This window comes from Ovis canadensis, chromosome 17 (genome assembly GCF_042477335.2).
Source record: "Ovis canadensis isolate MfBH-ARS-UI-01 breed Bighorn chromosome 17, ARS-UI_OviCan_v2, whole genome shotgun sequence".
Classification (NCBI taxonomy): Eukaryota; Metazoa; Chordata; class Mammalia; order Artiodactyla; family Bovidae; genus Ovis; species Ovis canadensis.
In genome coordinates, this window is record NC_091261.1 from 70,674,931 (window position 1) to 70,689,835 (window position 14,905).

General features: G+C 45.4%; 1 protein-coding gene and 1 non-coding gene across 2 annotated transcripts in view; one reads left to right on the forward strand and one right to left on the reverse strand.

Annotated features, from left to right (window-relative positions):
- The window catches only part of TBX5 (T-box transcription factor 5), an 82,134-nt gene that overhangs the window by 7,532 nt on the left and 59,697 nt on the right, over window positions 1-14,905 (forward strand). The window lies entirely within an intron of this gene.
- TRNAG-CCC (transfer RNA glycine (anticodon CCC)) lies at window positions 3,195-3,267 on the reverse strand. Its single transcript has one exon. It is a non-coding gene; the product is annotated as a tRNA-Gly (tRNA).

Genomic DNA, 14,905 nt, shown 5'->3' on the forward strand with positions numbered 1-14,905 from the left:
TTTTCTGATCTCATCTCCATATTTCTTCCTTTTCTTAAAGGTAATCACTATCGTAATTTTGGTGAAGCCTAGCAGTCCACATTTTTATATTTCTATAAAATATGCACTTCTCCAAAAGCAGTACAGAAATGTGGTTGGTACTTTTTGAATTTGCATGAGCCTCATACTCTGCATACAGTTTTCTGAGTTGCTTCTTTCACTCAATGTTAATTTCTGAGTTTAATTTATATTGCTAAATAGAGATGTGACCTACTTGAGAATATTATATAAATATATTTAATTCCCTTTGGTTGCTACATAACAATTCATTCTAGACTAATAAATTGAGGCTAACCCATGCATACCACTCTCCATGTACCAAGCACTGTTCTAAGCATTTTCTATAATGAATTCACTTTATCCTTATACCTATGAGATAGCTGCTATTGTCTGTTTGATTTTGGCCATGTCATTAAGCAAGCAAAATCTTAGTTCCCTGACCAGGGATCAAACCTGTGACCATCGAGTGCAAAGTCTTTACCATTGGACTGCCGAGATAGTTGCTACTGTTATTCTCATTATCCAGACAAGAAAACTAAGGCATACAGGGTTAAGTTACTAGGTCACTTTCTCTGTTGATGGATATGTAGATTGTTTCCCTTTTTTACCACTATAAACAATGATACAGTGAACATCTTATCTGCTGTTTCTTATATACCAGTTATTATTCTGCAAGAGTTTCTATTGATTAGATACCCAAAACACTTTGGGGGATTTAAAATATGTACACTGCTGAGTTCAGTGTACATAAAAAACAATTCTTTTTGGCCACACCACATGGCGTGTAGGATCTTAATTCCCTGACCAGAGATTGAACCTGAGCCCTCTGCTTTGGCAGTGGAGAGTCTTAACCACTGGACCACCAGGAAATCCCACTAAATGTTTTCAGTGTCATGCTCGTATACGTGATCTCAGGCAGCCTTTGCTTTACCAAGCTTCACTTTCTTCCTTTGTATAATAAAACGGGGATGTAAGAGCTAGCTTGTAAAAGTTGCGGTGGGGATTAAAAGACCTATACATGGTAAACACTCTATAACTAGTAGCCATGATAATAGTAAGAATATTACTGCTGCATTAGACTATACCATTGGTGGTGGTATAGTCTAATCAAGGATACACTTTCCAAAGTTAAATGACTTATAGGCCCAAATTGGACAATTTTTAATCAGCAATAGGAACCTGTTAAATTTTTATATCAAACCACAGCAGACAACCCAGAGGGGGCAAAATGAAGCAGATCCTTGAAATATAGAATTGGGACACTCTGAGGCAGTTGGTGACTGCTGTGTTACCCTAGGCAGATTACTCGACCTTTCTGGGTGTCTAGTTCTCCAGATCTCAAGGAAAAAATAATTATACTTTTTACCCTTGCAACATAAGGTTGCTATGAAGAAACAAAGGTGGGTGGGCAAAGGTGATTTCTTTATGAATTATTGAAAATAAAAGATTTTCAAGATATTGTTTTCTGTACCTTTAGATTTGCCTGGGCATCTAGAAATGATTTTTTTTTCTATTGTCTACCTATCCAAAGTATTTCAGAAAAAAAGTATAACTTAACTTTTGAAATTGGTTTTCTGTAGGAGATAAGGGAACATATTCTAATGGTGTGCTAGGGAATTTTTCTAATTACTGTGCCAACTTCAGATTCATGAAAATGCAAAGACTTTGTTTTTCTACATAAACTATCTTAGGTAGTAAAAAGATGAGAGGGAGAGGAAAATACAGAGATAGAACTCTATCCAACCATTGTTTTGCAAACAATTGGTTGCTTGATGGGATTTAATTAGTTGTTTGCAAAACATCTTGCCTGACCAAATTCATTGTCTTGCCTTTGTCTCTCTACCACTGCTGCCAAGATGTTATAACCCCAACCAGTTGTGTTTGAAATTTCTTCAATCAGTTATCAGCTAAATTCAGCTTCTTTTTATGTCAAAAATAGCTCACTGGTAGCCAACTGGCTTCTCTTCAAACTGGTTTGTCTGAGGCTGGAGCCTACCGGAAATGCTCCAGCCCCGCTCCTAGCCGAGACCCCACTGATGTCAGTTGGACTCGGGCCATTTTCATTTGCTAATAAAGCCCCAGAATCCATAGTGAAAGAACTGATGAAAGATGCTGATTGCTGCTGGTTGCCAGGAAGCAATGCAACATCTCCTCTGGGGAAGGGAGAAAATCAGAAAGAAACTGAACCAGGGTCCAAAGTACTCTTTCAGCCAAGCCCTAATGGAACACTGGTCTTCCCTGATGGCTCAGGTGGTAAAGAGTCTGCCTGCCACGCAGGAGACACAAGTTCGATCCTTGGGTCAGGAGGATCCCCTGGAGAAGGAGATGGCAACCCACTCCAGTATTCTGACCTGGGAAATCCCTGGATGGAGGAACCCGGTGGGCCACAGTCCATGGGGTGTCAAGAGTTGGACATAACTTAGCAACTAAACCACCACCACCAAGGGTATACTGGCTGGCTTGGTTTTCCAAGGATGGTATGGGAAGAACCTGGTTGGAGAGAGAAAGAGAGCGAGAGAGGCAGAAAGAAAGAGAGAGATTGGAAGCAAGTCAATGAAGAAATAGATGTGTTTTATTTGTGTAAATTAGCTAGGGGAAGAATGGAGACTGGGCATTCCTCAAAGAAAGAAAAGGGGGTTTATATCCTCAAGTAGGGTAAGGAAATGGCAATACACTCCGGTGTTCTTACCTAGAGAATGTCATGGACAGAGGAGCCTGGTGGGCTATGGTCCATCGGGTTGCACAGAGTTGAACGTGACAGAAGTGACTTAGCACGCACACTCGCATCCTCGGGTGGGGCGAGAGGGAGCCTGCTATCTGCAGTGCGTAGGGTAGTTGTATCATGTCAGGCAGAAGTCCTGCTTTGTTGATGTCATTATTTGGAGATTAAGTGTGGTTTAAGGAGTTGTGTACGGGTGTCAAGCTGACGAGGCATGGTGTGGGGACTTGGTCCTGAGTTTGTGTGCATTTATATGTTATGAAAATCTTTCCTTCCTTAGATTTAGTGCTTATCAAACTCACGTCATGATTTTTGCTGTATCTAAGCTCTCTCAATTCTATTTTTTAAAAAATAATAATTTCTTTACTTATGTATTTGGCTGCACTGGATCTTAGTTGTTGCATGCAAACTCTTATTTACGGCATGGGGGATCTAACTCCCTGACTAGGGATCGAACCTGGGCCCCCTGCACTGGGGGTGCAGAGTCTTAACCACTGGACCACCAGGGAAGTCCCTATTTTCTTTTTTATTCACTTTTCTAGAAGTGACTTAGCAGCAGACCTGAATATCCACTCTGGGCTCATTCTAAGCAACGTGAGTATAGTGGGTTAGTCTTTTTAAAAAATAATGCTCATGAAAATGACTGTAGAAATATTAACCTGTTTTCCTAAAGTTTATCTGGTTACAGTTAAAATCACCACAGGAATGGCCAGAGGGTGATGGTTGAAAACAAAGGATTTGGTGTCAGTCAGACCTAAATGAAATCCCGGCTTTAACATTTAGCAGCTGTGTGAGTTTGTCCAAGTTACATTTTGAGCCTCAGTTTTCCCCATCAGTAAAATGGGGATAATCATGTCATCTCTATGGGGTTATTGTGAGAATTAAATAGGCATGTTAAGTGTTTGCTGAACAAGTGCCTGGCACATTCAACTGTCCTCAACAGGTAAGTAAAAGTATGTTATAGGCTGAATTGTGTCCTTTAAAAACTCATATGTTGGATTTTTAACCTCTGGTCCCTCAGCATGTAACTATATCTGGAGACAAGTCTTTTAAAGAAGTAATTAAGGCAAAATGAGGTCCTACAGGTGAGCCCTAGTCCATTCTGACCGGGGTCCCCATAGAAGCAGAGATTAGGGCACATGCGAAAACATGGAGGGAAGACCGTGAGAGGACCCAGGGAGAGCTCGGCCACCTAAAAGCAAAGGAAGGGCTCAGAAGAAACCCAGATCTTGGACTTCCAGCCTCCAGAACTGTGATTTCCATTTCAGTTTCTGCTGTTTAAGCACCCCACACCCACGCCAGTCTGTGGTACTTTGCTATGGCAAGCTGAGCAGACTAATAATATAAAGCATATAGATTGTCTGTTCATGGCAGTCTCCCTTTTACAGTCCTGGTGATTAGCCATGTACAGGCATGGATTGAGGCTTTATTTAGATCCAAGATGATGACACACAAACCACAAAAAATAATAGTGGAAAGTGGGTTGAAGCACTGCCTTCTTGGCAAATTCGCAGAAATGTTGTCATCTACAAATGTGATTATCACACAAGAAGGGTGACTAATCCCCAGTGAGTGTAACTCAACATAATTTTTAGGTAAAGATTTTAGGATTTGGTGAAATGCAGTCATTTTTAATCAGGCTGAACTGTTCGAAATAGCTTCTGGCTCAGATTCACGGTTCAAGATGCCGTTAATGTTGTCAGATGTTTCTAATGGTTTCTCAGGCCTGAGAAATTCATGTTCATCTGAAAATCTTTTATCAGCTACTCTCTTGGCAAATGCCATTAACCCCCTACCCTCATTACCACATGCCCTTCCAATCACCAACTAGACTACTTATATGATTTAGTGAATTCCAAAACACTTCTTAATTATGATTACCAGTCAGTGTCTATATATTTTACCCACATGAGCTGAGAATGAAGTTGGCAGGATAGGGTATGCAGTGTCAAATACCAGGGATGTCTGATGGTTTGATCCTTCTGGAATCAGTGGTCGATGAAGACTCATGAAGGAATGTCAACTTGGGCTGGCCCGTCTAAGCCAGAATGAGATGAGAATTTGGATAGGTAGGTAGAAAAAAAGAGAGGCTATTTCAAGCAAGGAGGAGAGCTTGAGGAAAAATCGGAAGGCCTTGTATAGTAACTGTTTTATGTTCATCTTCTTATTAGACTGTGATGGGACCATTGAGAGTGGGAATTGGTTCATATTTATTGTCATACGCCTGTTGCCAAGCCAAGTGCCTGCAACCTAGTGGTCATAGAACATGGCAGTAATTGTCAGGACCCATGCAGTTCTCAACTTAGTCCCCTCAGATGACCAAAGCATAACTCAAAGTGGCTTAAGTGAGAAGAAAATTAGAAGGAGAGGATTTTATTGGCTCATTGCATTGGAAAGTCTAGGGGTGTGTCAGCTTCAGGCACGTGTGTATCAAGGACCTCAACGATGTCTCTTGTCTTTTGCCTCTGTTTCTCTTTGTTGGACTCATTACCAGATCAGGTTTTCCAAGACAGTAGTTACTGGATGCTCTGGGTTTATAACTAACCAGTGCTTACCTTCTCCCTCTCTCTATATATATGTTCCATATATATATTCTTATCCATAGACAGGAAACCATAACAGTATCCATTTCATACATTGTTGTGAAGATAAAATTTAGTTAAAGTAAGTGGCACATTTAGTAAAATGCCTGCTACAATGGCCATACTCAAATCCTTTTCTGTATCTCAAGCTTTGTGTTTGTGTATCGGTATCTCTATTCACCTCTCCATGTGGACAGATTCCGTCTGGTGGCTTAGACGGTAAAGAATCTGCCTGAAATGCAGGAGACCTGAGTTCAATCCCTGGGTTGGGAAGATCCCCTAGAGAAGGGAAGGGCAACCCACTCCAGTATTCTTGCCTGGAGAATTCAATGGACAGAGGAGCCTGATGGGTTACAGTCCCTAGGATTGCAAAGAGTCGGACATGACTGAGTGAATAACATGGTCCTGATAATAATGGTTATAAATAGATTTCACCCTTTATTTGCAAGTAAAGACCCACATGATCCTTTCCAGATTAACACTGGAGAGAAAACCAAGGGAAGATGCAACTGATACAGAGTTGTCCAAGCCCTTTTTCATTTGTGGTTGAGCAGCCTAACATTAGAATTTGAGTTTCTTGAGGGCAGAGATGTTTACTGATTTTGGTCACCGTTTCAACTTCAGCATGAAGAATCGTTCTGGGCACACAATAGACACTCTGCCAATGTCTATTGAAATCACAAGCCCCTGCTTGATAGCCCTGGAGGTTGGAATAAGATGGGGTTAGAGTATTACATGAATTTCAGGTATAGCTCAAATCTCTTCCAGCTGGTCCAGAGAAATGGATGGAAAAGATGGTCTCAGCTTTAGACGCCTGGAGCATTAACTAAGAGCCAACATTTGAGCTGAAGTGGGATGTAAAGGGAACAGCAGTGGCTAAAGCTTAGCAAATGTAGTCTCGTGGGTGCCTTGATCTGATTCACCATTTCGGCTTGAAATTACACTCAATTTCCTCCCTTAGTGCTTCTCTCCACATGGTGTGCCAGGCACTCCCCAAGCCTTACTTATAATCCTCGACATCTCCCTACAAGGTGGGTGTTCACAGTCTCATCACTTGAGAAATAATCTGCTGAGGACTGGCTTTGTTTTTTTGCTTTCCATTAAAAGGCTTGAATGCTTTGTTGTGGGTTAAAGGAAACAAGCTTTCTCAGTTCTACACATGGACCACAGAGAGGAAGAAGGATGATTCTCAACACATCTGCTGGCCCTCTGTCGGTTGTGTGCTAAGTGATAAACATGAATATCTTACTTAATCCTCTCAGCAATCCTAGAAGGGAGGTATGAGTAGGTCCATTTCACTGAAGAGAAAAATGAGGCTTAAAGAAGTTTAGTAACTCACCCACGGTCACCCAAGTCCACTAATGCCTTTCACAGGCCATTCAGCTGTGTCCCAGAATCCATGGTTGGCACAAGAATGAAAGCAAGTCCCCAGGGCTGCTGAGATGTGAGAACTGGACTGTGGCTGGTATGAGTGACCACTTGCCCGACCCTCTGCTCACCCAGATCCAGATGGTAATGACTTCCAGCCAAGATGTGGCCAGAGAGATGAAAGGGCTTAGTTCAGATTTCCCAACCCTTAAGTCAGCCACCTTGACTTTTCGACCATTTTTAAAAATACAATTTTCTATATTTATTTAGCTTGTGCTGGGTCTCCATTGCTGCTCGGGCTTTTCTCTGGTTGCGGTGAGTGGGGGCTATTCTTAGTTGCGGTTTGCAGGTTCCTCATTGCAGTGGCTTCCCTTGCTGCGGAGCACAGGCTCTAGGACTCCCATCTTCAGTACTTGCGGCTCCCGGGCTCTAGAGCCAAGCTCAGTAGTTGTGCACGGGCTTAGCTGCCTGTGGGATCTTCCTGAACCAAGGACTTGAACCCGGGTCTCCTGTTTTGACAGATGGATTTTTTTTGCCACTGAGCCACCAGGAAAGCCCTGGACCACTTTTTTTTTTTTTAAAGACTTTCTATTAAACTAATCTTTTTATTTGGCAGCATGGAAAATTTATTTCTTAGTTGCAGCATTGGGGAACTCTTAGTTGTGGCATGTGGAATCTAGTTTTCCAACCAGGGATAGAACCTGGGTCCCCTGTATTGAGAGTATGGAGTCTTAGCCTCTAGACGACCAGGGAAGTTCCTGGACCATTCTTTGATCCAGTGGGAGAGAACCTGTAAGTCAACTCTGAGCAAGATCATCCCCTAGTTTAAAAACTTCCTGGAGGTCTCGTGGTATATTACAGCCCCCAATGGTTTGCTTTTCCTTTTTAGGGGTGTTGAAGGGGAAATAAGGCTTTTGATATAAATAAATGGAGACTAACATTCTTGTGAAAAGAGGATGTTGTCCTTGTGATCCATACAGGCTGTGCAAACACCTTCCTTTATCGAAATGCAAGTTGCTCCAGGTCCATTACTGAGATCTGGCAGATGAGTCAACACATTCACTCCATGTCTCTTTATGTAAATCAAGACATGGCTACTTGATGAGCTATGGGGGCAGGGGTGAGTGGGCAGTGGGAAAACTGAACCGTGACAGCCTGCAGCTGTGTTGTCCTAAAAACGATCCCCAGATCTCTCCAGGTGTTTGAACCAACACCACCTTTGCTTTTGGGTGTTGAGCTGCTGGAGACATTTTGCCATCTTAGCTTCATTCACTGCCACGGGACAGATACTTCCTTGGGAACACAGCACGAGCTGATGTCTCATCCGGAAGCTTCCTCTTTTCAAAGAGACATGCCCCTCCTTTCCCTAGAGCCTTGAGTCGAGTGATCCAAGGCAGAAATTTAGGGTGATGTTTCTTGCTTGACAAGCGTCATCTCCTAGACTGGCTGGAGGACTCTGACATAATACATTTCTGTTGTATAAGCCACTCAGTCTAGGGTACTTTGTTATAGCCACCCTAGGAAATAAACACAGCCCTGGAGGAGTGGGAGACACTGAGGATGACCCTGCGAATAAACCTAACCAAACTCACCTGACCCTCTGCAGACAGTCCTTTCTGCAGTGGCCACATCTGTGCCTCTGGTGACCAAGGAGAGTTCAGGGTGGCTCATTTCAAATTTCTCTTTCACTAGAGCAAGTCAAAGGACGTGCCTGATTAAAAGTTAGGATTCCCTCTGCTTGGAGAGACCAGCTTGGAATTGTACTAGCTCATCTGGAAGTAGATGCCATATAGTCTGTTTACTGGCATCCATGTACAGATGGAAAGCATCATTATATAGATCTGTTTATTTTTAGTTACAAGTTAAATATCAGATACAGATTTAGGCCAATAATTACACCAGATTCACCACAATAGTTAACATTTACAGATCACTCACCTGGTAGCTTTTCATGTATTATCTCATTCAAACTCTCCTAATAATTCTAAGGGGGGACACGATTATTATCTCTTTTTACATGTGGGAACACTGAGTCTTAGCAATGTCAGGAGCTTGTCATTTTGGGCAGGATTTCCCCTGGTGAAGCAAGATGGTTAGCAGTGCTAGGCATTCTATCCTTAAAATTCTAAGTCCAGTAAACAGAGACCTTCTTTTTTTTTTTTTTAATTGAAGTGTACTTGATTTGCAGTGTTTCAGGCGTCCAGAAAATTGGTTCAGTTATACACACACACACACACACACACACACACACATATATGGGCCCACTCTAGTATTCTTGCCTGGAGAATCCCAGGGACAGAGGAGCCTGGTGGGCTACAGTCCATGGGGTCTCAAAGAGTCGGACATGACTGAGCGACTAATATATAAATTATCTTCCGGATTCCTTTCTATTATAGGTTATTGCAAGACATTGAATATAGATCCCTGTGCTATATAGCCAGAGACCCTCGTTTCTCAGTATTTCTGGCCAAAGTCCCACAGTAGTCTCTGATTGGATAGGATTTGGACACATGCTCATTGTTGAACCAATCGCTGTAGCTGGGGGATGGAATATGCTAATTAGTGATATCTTGGGTAATTGAAGCAGGGGTTGTTGCCTCTGGGGTATCAGGATGCTGTACACAGAGGAGTGAGTGAATGCTGTCTACTCTGGCCTGATAATTTGGGCTGTGGAATAACCTGCCTTAGCGTTTCTCAGAAGAAGCTCACTCACCCTGCCTCATTAAACCCAGACCTATGTGTTCCACATGAACCAGGAAATTGCTTCAGTGTAGACCTGACTTAACAGAAGTGCTCCCTGATTCCTTGTCTGCTCTAGTTTCCACGGGTTGAAGCCAGAAGCACCAATCTATTTCTCATGCTTTAAATAACCAACCCTTGAAATGAAAGCCCAAGCCTGAAAATTTGTAATTGGAAATTTTAAATGAATGCCATTTCTTTCTAAAAAAAATTTTTTAAGATTTATTTTATTTATTTGACAGTCCCAGGTTTAGTTGCAGTAAAACAACTTTTCTTCAAAACTGGAATGTGGGAATAGTCGGGGTGGATTTGGCACGAGACCTTGTATCAGCTACCTACTGCCGTGATAGGGCTATGTAACAAAGAACTATTAACACCAGTGGCTTACAACAAGAATGTTTATTTTTTCTTACAAAATTTTAATTAACTAACTAATTAAATTAATTTAATCTTAAAATTGAATTAAAAATTTAAATTTTAGTTAATTGATTAAAATTAATTAATTGCTTGATTATTTTGGCTGCACTGGGTCTTAGTTGCAGCATATGGGATGAAGTTCCCTGACCAGGGATTGAACCCAAGCCCCCTGCTTGGGGAACGCAACATCTTAGTTCCCACTGAACCACCTGGGAAGTCCCTCCATTTAGTCTTTCAGCTATTCACTCCATGAGCATTTCTTGATGGCTTGGGAGCTGGGGGACAACAATTATACATTTCCTGCCCCAGAATGGACGTATCTTATGGGAATCAGACCTGGAAGTCAGTGGTTACAACTTAAGTTCTTAAGCACCACCAGTCTAGGGAGGACCCCTGCCTGATGATAATGAAATTGCAAAGGAGAGTCACTCCCTTCTCCTCAAGCAGACACTAGGGCCAGTGGTCTCTGCTAATTAGTGGTACTAATGCTTTCCAGCAGACCAGCTACACATATGGCTCTTGAGGCTGGGCTGCATCCTTTTCTCTCTACTCCTGTTTCTATCCCAGGCTGCACCTTCACTGAAGCCTGCCTCCTCTCTTCTAGAAAGGACTGGCCTTCTTCAGAACAGTGCATTCACCAAGCCCTACTTGAAGCCCCTGCCAGATGCTTGACATACACTAAATCGTATCTTCTTCTCTCAGAGGGGCTATCTGAGGCTGGTATTCTTATGAGTCCCATTGTACAGATCAGGAAACTGAGGCTGAGAGCGGTGAAGAGACTTGTTTGGTTGGTCCACCACCAGGAAGTGGCAGGGTCAGCATTTGAGCCTTCGGTGAAGCCTGGGAGCTGAGCAACCCGCACACCCAGCTTCCTCTCCAGGCCTTTTCTACCCCAGGTATCTGTACTCTCCTCACTTCCTGGTCACACTTTGGGTCTAGATTTGCTCTGAATATAATTGAATACAAGAAATAAAAATATAATACAAGTGTCCTTCTCCATGAACCTAAAAGAGAGAAGTGGAGAGACTAGCCTAGAAAATTTGGGTTGAAAAAAAGCCCAGCAAATGTGCCTTGTCAGCTGATTTTTCTCTCAGCTCCCTGAATCTCCCCATCTCACTGGGAGCCCAGTTCTCCTCCTCCTCTGGCTCCTGGGAGCCTCTACCCAGGGCAAAACAGGAGGTGAGGCAGTGGGCAACGGGCCAGCAAGATCAGCTAGAAACAGCTTTTTTTTTTTTCTGCCAGTGACGGGTCCACACCCAGGGCGCATAAATCCTTTCTTTTATTTTTATTATTATTACAGCTCAGGGTCTAGCATGGGCCGTAAACGGATTTAAGAGGCTGCAAGAATATAGAATTTAATATAGTTGGCACCATTAAATAGTGGCACAGCAAACCCACTTGGAGAAGTGAGACCCCCTCCCTCACTACCCCCCTCCCCCACGTCCTCTCACCTCCCTCCAAAATCCTTTTGGCCAAGGTTTCCCCCTCCCTTCCCCCAGGAGGGGGGGAAGGGCAGAGGGGGATGGAGCGGAGGCAGGAGAGGAGAGTGCCTGCAGCCTCAGTGGAGAGGGCATTGGGCAAATGGCCAATTAGGGACACTTGGGGAGATGGGACAGAGCTTTCTAGATAAGCATGGTTTTTATCAGCCTATAAAAATACCACTTTCACTTATCTGCTGGCTCCTTGTCCAGGCTCCTGGGAACAGACGGAAGGGGGCACTGAAGACAGGCCAGAGGACAAGGCAGGGACAGTCAGGGGTGGGGGCATGTGCAGTAGGCAGAGAGGAGGCCAACCTGAGAGCTGAAAACATGCTGTGGGGAGGCTTTCTTCCCTCCCAACTCGTTACCCTTCAGGCTTCTATTCTTATTGCAGGGAGCGGGGAGAGTCCTATAGACCTGTGTGTCTTCTGCATTTTATCGGTTCCTTACATAGGCTTTGTCTATGTCTTGGGTCTGAATGCATCTGTTACAATATCTTCAATCGACATTCATCTAGCACAGACTATGTAAAAAGGGATGGATGCTGTGTTGAATAAGGCAGTCATGATCTCTGTCCTCGGTAGTTTAGAGCCTATGGTGGAGGCAGATGATTAACAAGCATGTAGCAAAGACGATAGGAGGAGACATCATGAGGAGAGCTGGGAGCAGACGCAATGGCATGTGCAAAGGCCCTGGGGTGTGAACGGAGGTTGGTGCAAATGAAGAACTGAGAAGGAGGTGGATAGAATGTGGTGGCAGAAAGGGGGCAGGAGATGGGGCAGGAGGAGCAGAGAAAGGACTTGCCTTAAAAATACAGAAATGACTTTTTTTTTTCTTTTTGGGTTGCACTGAGAGGCTTGTGGGATCTTAGGCCCCAGAGCAGGGATGGAACCTGTGCCCTTGGCAGTGAGAGCATGGCGTCCTAACCACTGGACTACCAGGGAATTCCCAAAGAACCATTTTTTTTTTTTTTTTAAGCCATGCGGCATGGCTTGCAGGGTCTTTGTTCCCTGACCAGGGATGAAACACATGTCCCCTACAGTGGAAGCACAGAATCTTAATCACTGGACCACAAGGAAAGCCCAGGAGTTGGGATTTTTATCACAAATTCTTTGAGCTGCCCTTGTTGCTAGGTATTTACTTTGGAGAGTTAGCCTCAGGAATGGGACCTGAGCTGACGCCTCATTTTTACCTACAGGCGGGTGGCTCAGGCCTCCTTGGGGGCTGGATCAGACCAGTAGGTCGGTGACGGCAGTCGTGGTGGTTGTTGGTGGTGGGGTGTCCAGTAATCTTGCAGTGTGGTTTCCACAAGGAGCAGATGGGGGCCCAGTCCTAGCTCCGCTTCAGAAATCCTTAGGGAATTTGTCAGTTTCCTCATAATCTTGGTGCCTCTAGCCCTCAGCTTCCCCACACGTAAAATCGAAGAGATGGGCTAGTTGTCACTGAGGGCTCCCTTGGGTCCCGCCCTCTAGATGGCTCTATGTCAGAGTTCCAGGTGTTTGGAGGGGGGTTGACAGGCCGCTTGGGAGGAGAGGGCTGTGGTGCTGAGAGTGGACCCGGAGGAGGCTTCTCCCTGCCTGCTGCAAGCCACCCCCGCTCCCCAGCATCCTCCTCCCCGATCTGGTGATTCCTGCCTGCAGAGGGATGCTGAATCAAGGGCTTCTCTCTAGAGAAGGTATTACCTCGGTAATGAGCCCTGATCGCGCCCACCTAGTGTCTTCTGCCTGGCTGGTCAGGGACAGCCTACCCTGATGGCACTGTGGGCAGGCTACAGGAGAGGAGACTTGGCGTCCAGGGTGGGCGTGAACACAGTGACGGAGTACAAATCATGGGTGAGCGGATGTGAGGATGATGGTGTGAAGGCATGTGTGTGGGGGGTGTGAAGGCATGTGTGTGTGTGCATGTATACACACATGGACTGGTGTGTGACTCTGGGTGAAGGATTATAATTGTGTGACTTTCTGTCCATGACTGTGGGCCAGTGTGACCACTTGTGATTGAATTAAGGTGCACATATGTGCAAGTGTGAACCTGCTGTGTGCACAACCATGATTGTGTGCCTGTGTGTGTCTGATCCTGTGTGAATGTGTGTCTTTGTATGACAATGAGCATGAGAGTGTGTGTGTGACTGGACAGATGTGTATGTGCCTGGGGGAGCTGATGTGAGACTGAGGAATAGGAGTGTGTCTGTGTATTTGTGTGACAGAATCGGTGTGTCTGTATGTGTGCATGTGTGTGAATGTATAATGGTGGGTTAGGTCACTGCTGTGTGCAGGAAAAAAAAAAAGCAAAATGCTGCACCAAGATGTGTAGGGAGTGACTCTGCCTGACGTGAGTGTGTGTGTGTTTGTGTGACACCGCTGCTGCTCCTATACATGCAGTGGGTGGTCGTGTGTGGCTGTGTATGCTCCAAGTGACTCCCAAGTGGCTGGATCTGGGGCATTTTGTTGCTTGACCCCTCAGGGTCAGAGGGCCATGAGTGGTATCAGCCAGGGGCCAGGACCCCAGGCACAGGCAAGTCAGCTCCCTCCAGCACCGTGGGGCAGAAGTGGCCAGAAACCTCGCTGCTTTCCAGGCGGGGCTGCTGGAAGTGGGAGCTCACTAGCCCAGGTAAGTGCTGTACCCCACCTGGACTCCAGGCGGATTGGCTGCGAGTGGCTGTGACCCTGGGTGGACCGGGATCCACCCTGGAGCAAGCCCACTGACCACGGTCTTGGTCATTGTTCAGCTGCTCAGTCGTGTCTGACTCTTTGTGACCCCATGGACGGTAGCACACTAGGCTTTCCTGTCTTTCATTCAGTTCAGTTCAGTTCAGTTGCTCAGTCATGTCCAACTCTTTTTGACCCCATGGACTACAGCACACCAGGCTTCCCTGTCCTTCACCATCTCCAGGAGTTTGCTCAAACTCAGGTCCACTGAGTCGGTGATGCCATCCAACCATCTTGTTCTCTGTCATCCCCTTCTCCATGGCCTTGGGGGACAAGGTAAAGGCCACTTCCAGGGGGCATCTGGGGGTGGGCAGCCAGACAGTAACACCTGATTTCTTAGGACCAACTTCTGAGAAGGAAACATGGTTACGATTTAGAGTCACCTCCTCTTCCTTCTCGGAGAAGGCAATGGCACCCCACTCAAGTACTCTTGCCTGGAAAATCCCATGGACGGAGGAGCCTGGTGGGCTGCGGTCCATGGGGTCCCTACGAGTTGGATACGACTGAGCGACTTCCCTTTCACTTTTCACTTTCATGCATTGGAGAAGGCAATGGCAACCCACTCCAGCGCTCTTGCCTGGAGAATCCCAGGGACGGCAGAGCCTGGTGGGCTGCCATCTGTGGGTTTGCACAGAGTTGGACACGACTGAAGCGACTTAGCAGTAGTAGCAGCCTCTTCCTTCTGGGGCTGGGACAGTCCCTGGCGGTGTGTGCAGGGCGCATGTGCCCATGGTGGAGGGGTGGGCAGGGTGTGTTTGTGTGCACGCACTGTGGGCCAGTGGGCGGGGCGTGCTTGTGTATCAACTCCCCACCTCCTGAGCCCTGCCTGCAGAGGCAGTGACCGGCCTGCCTCCT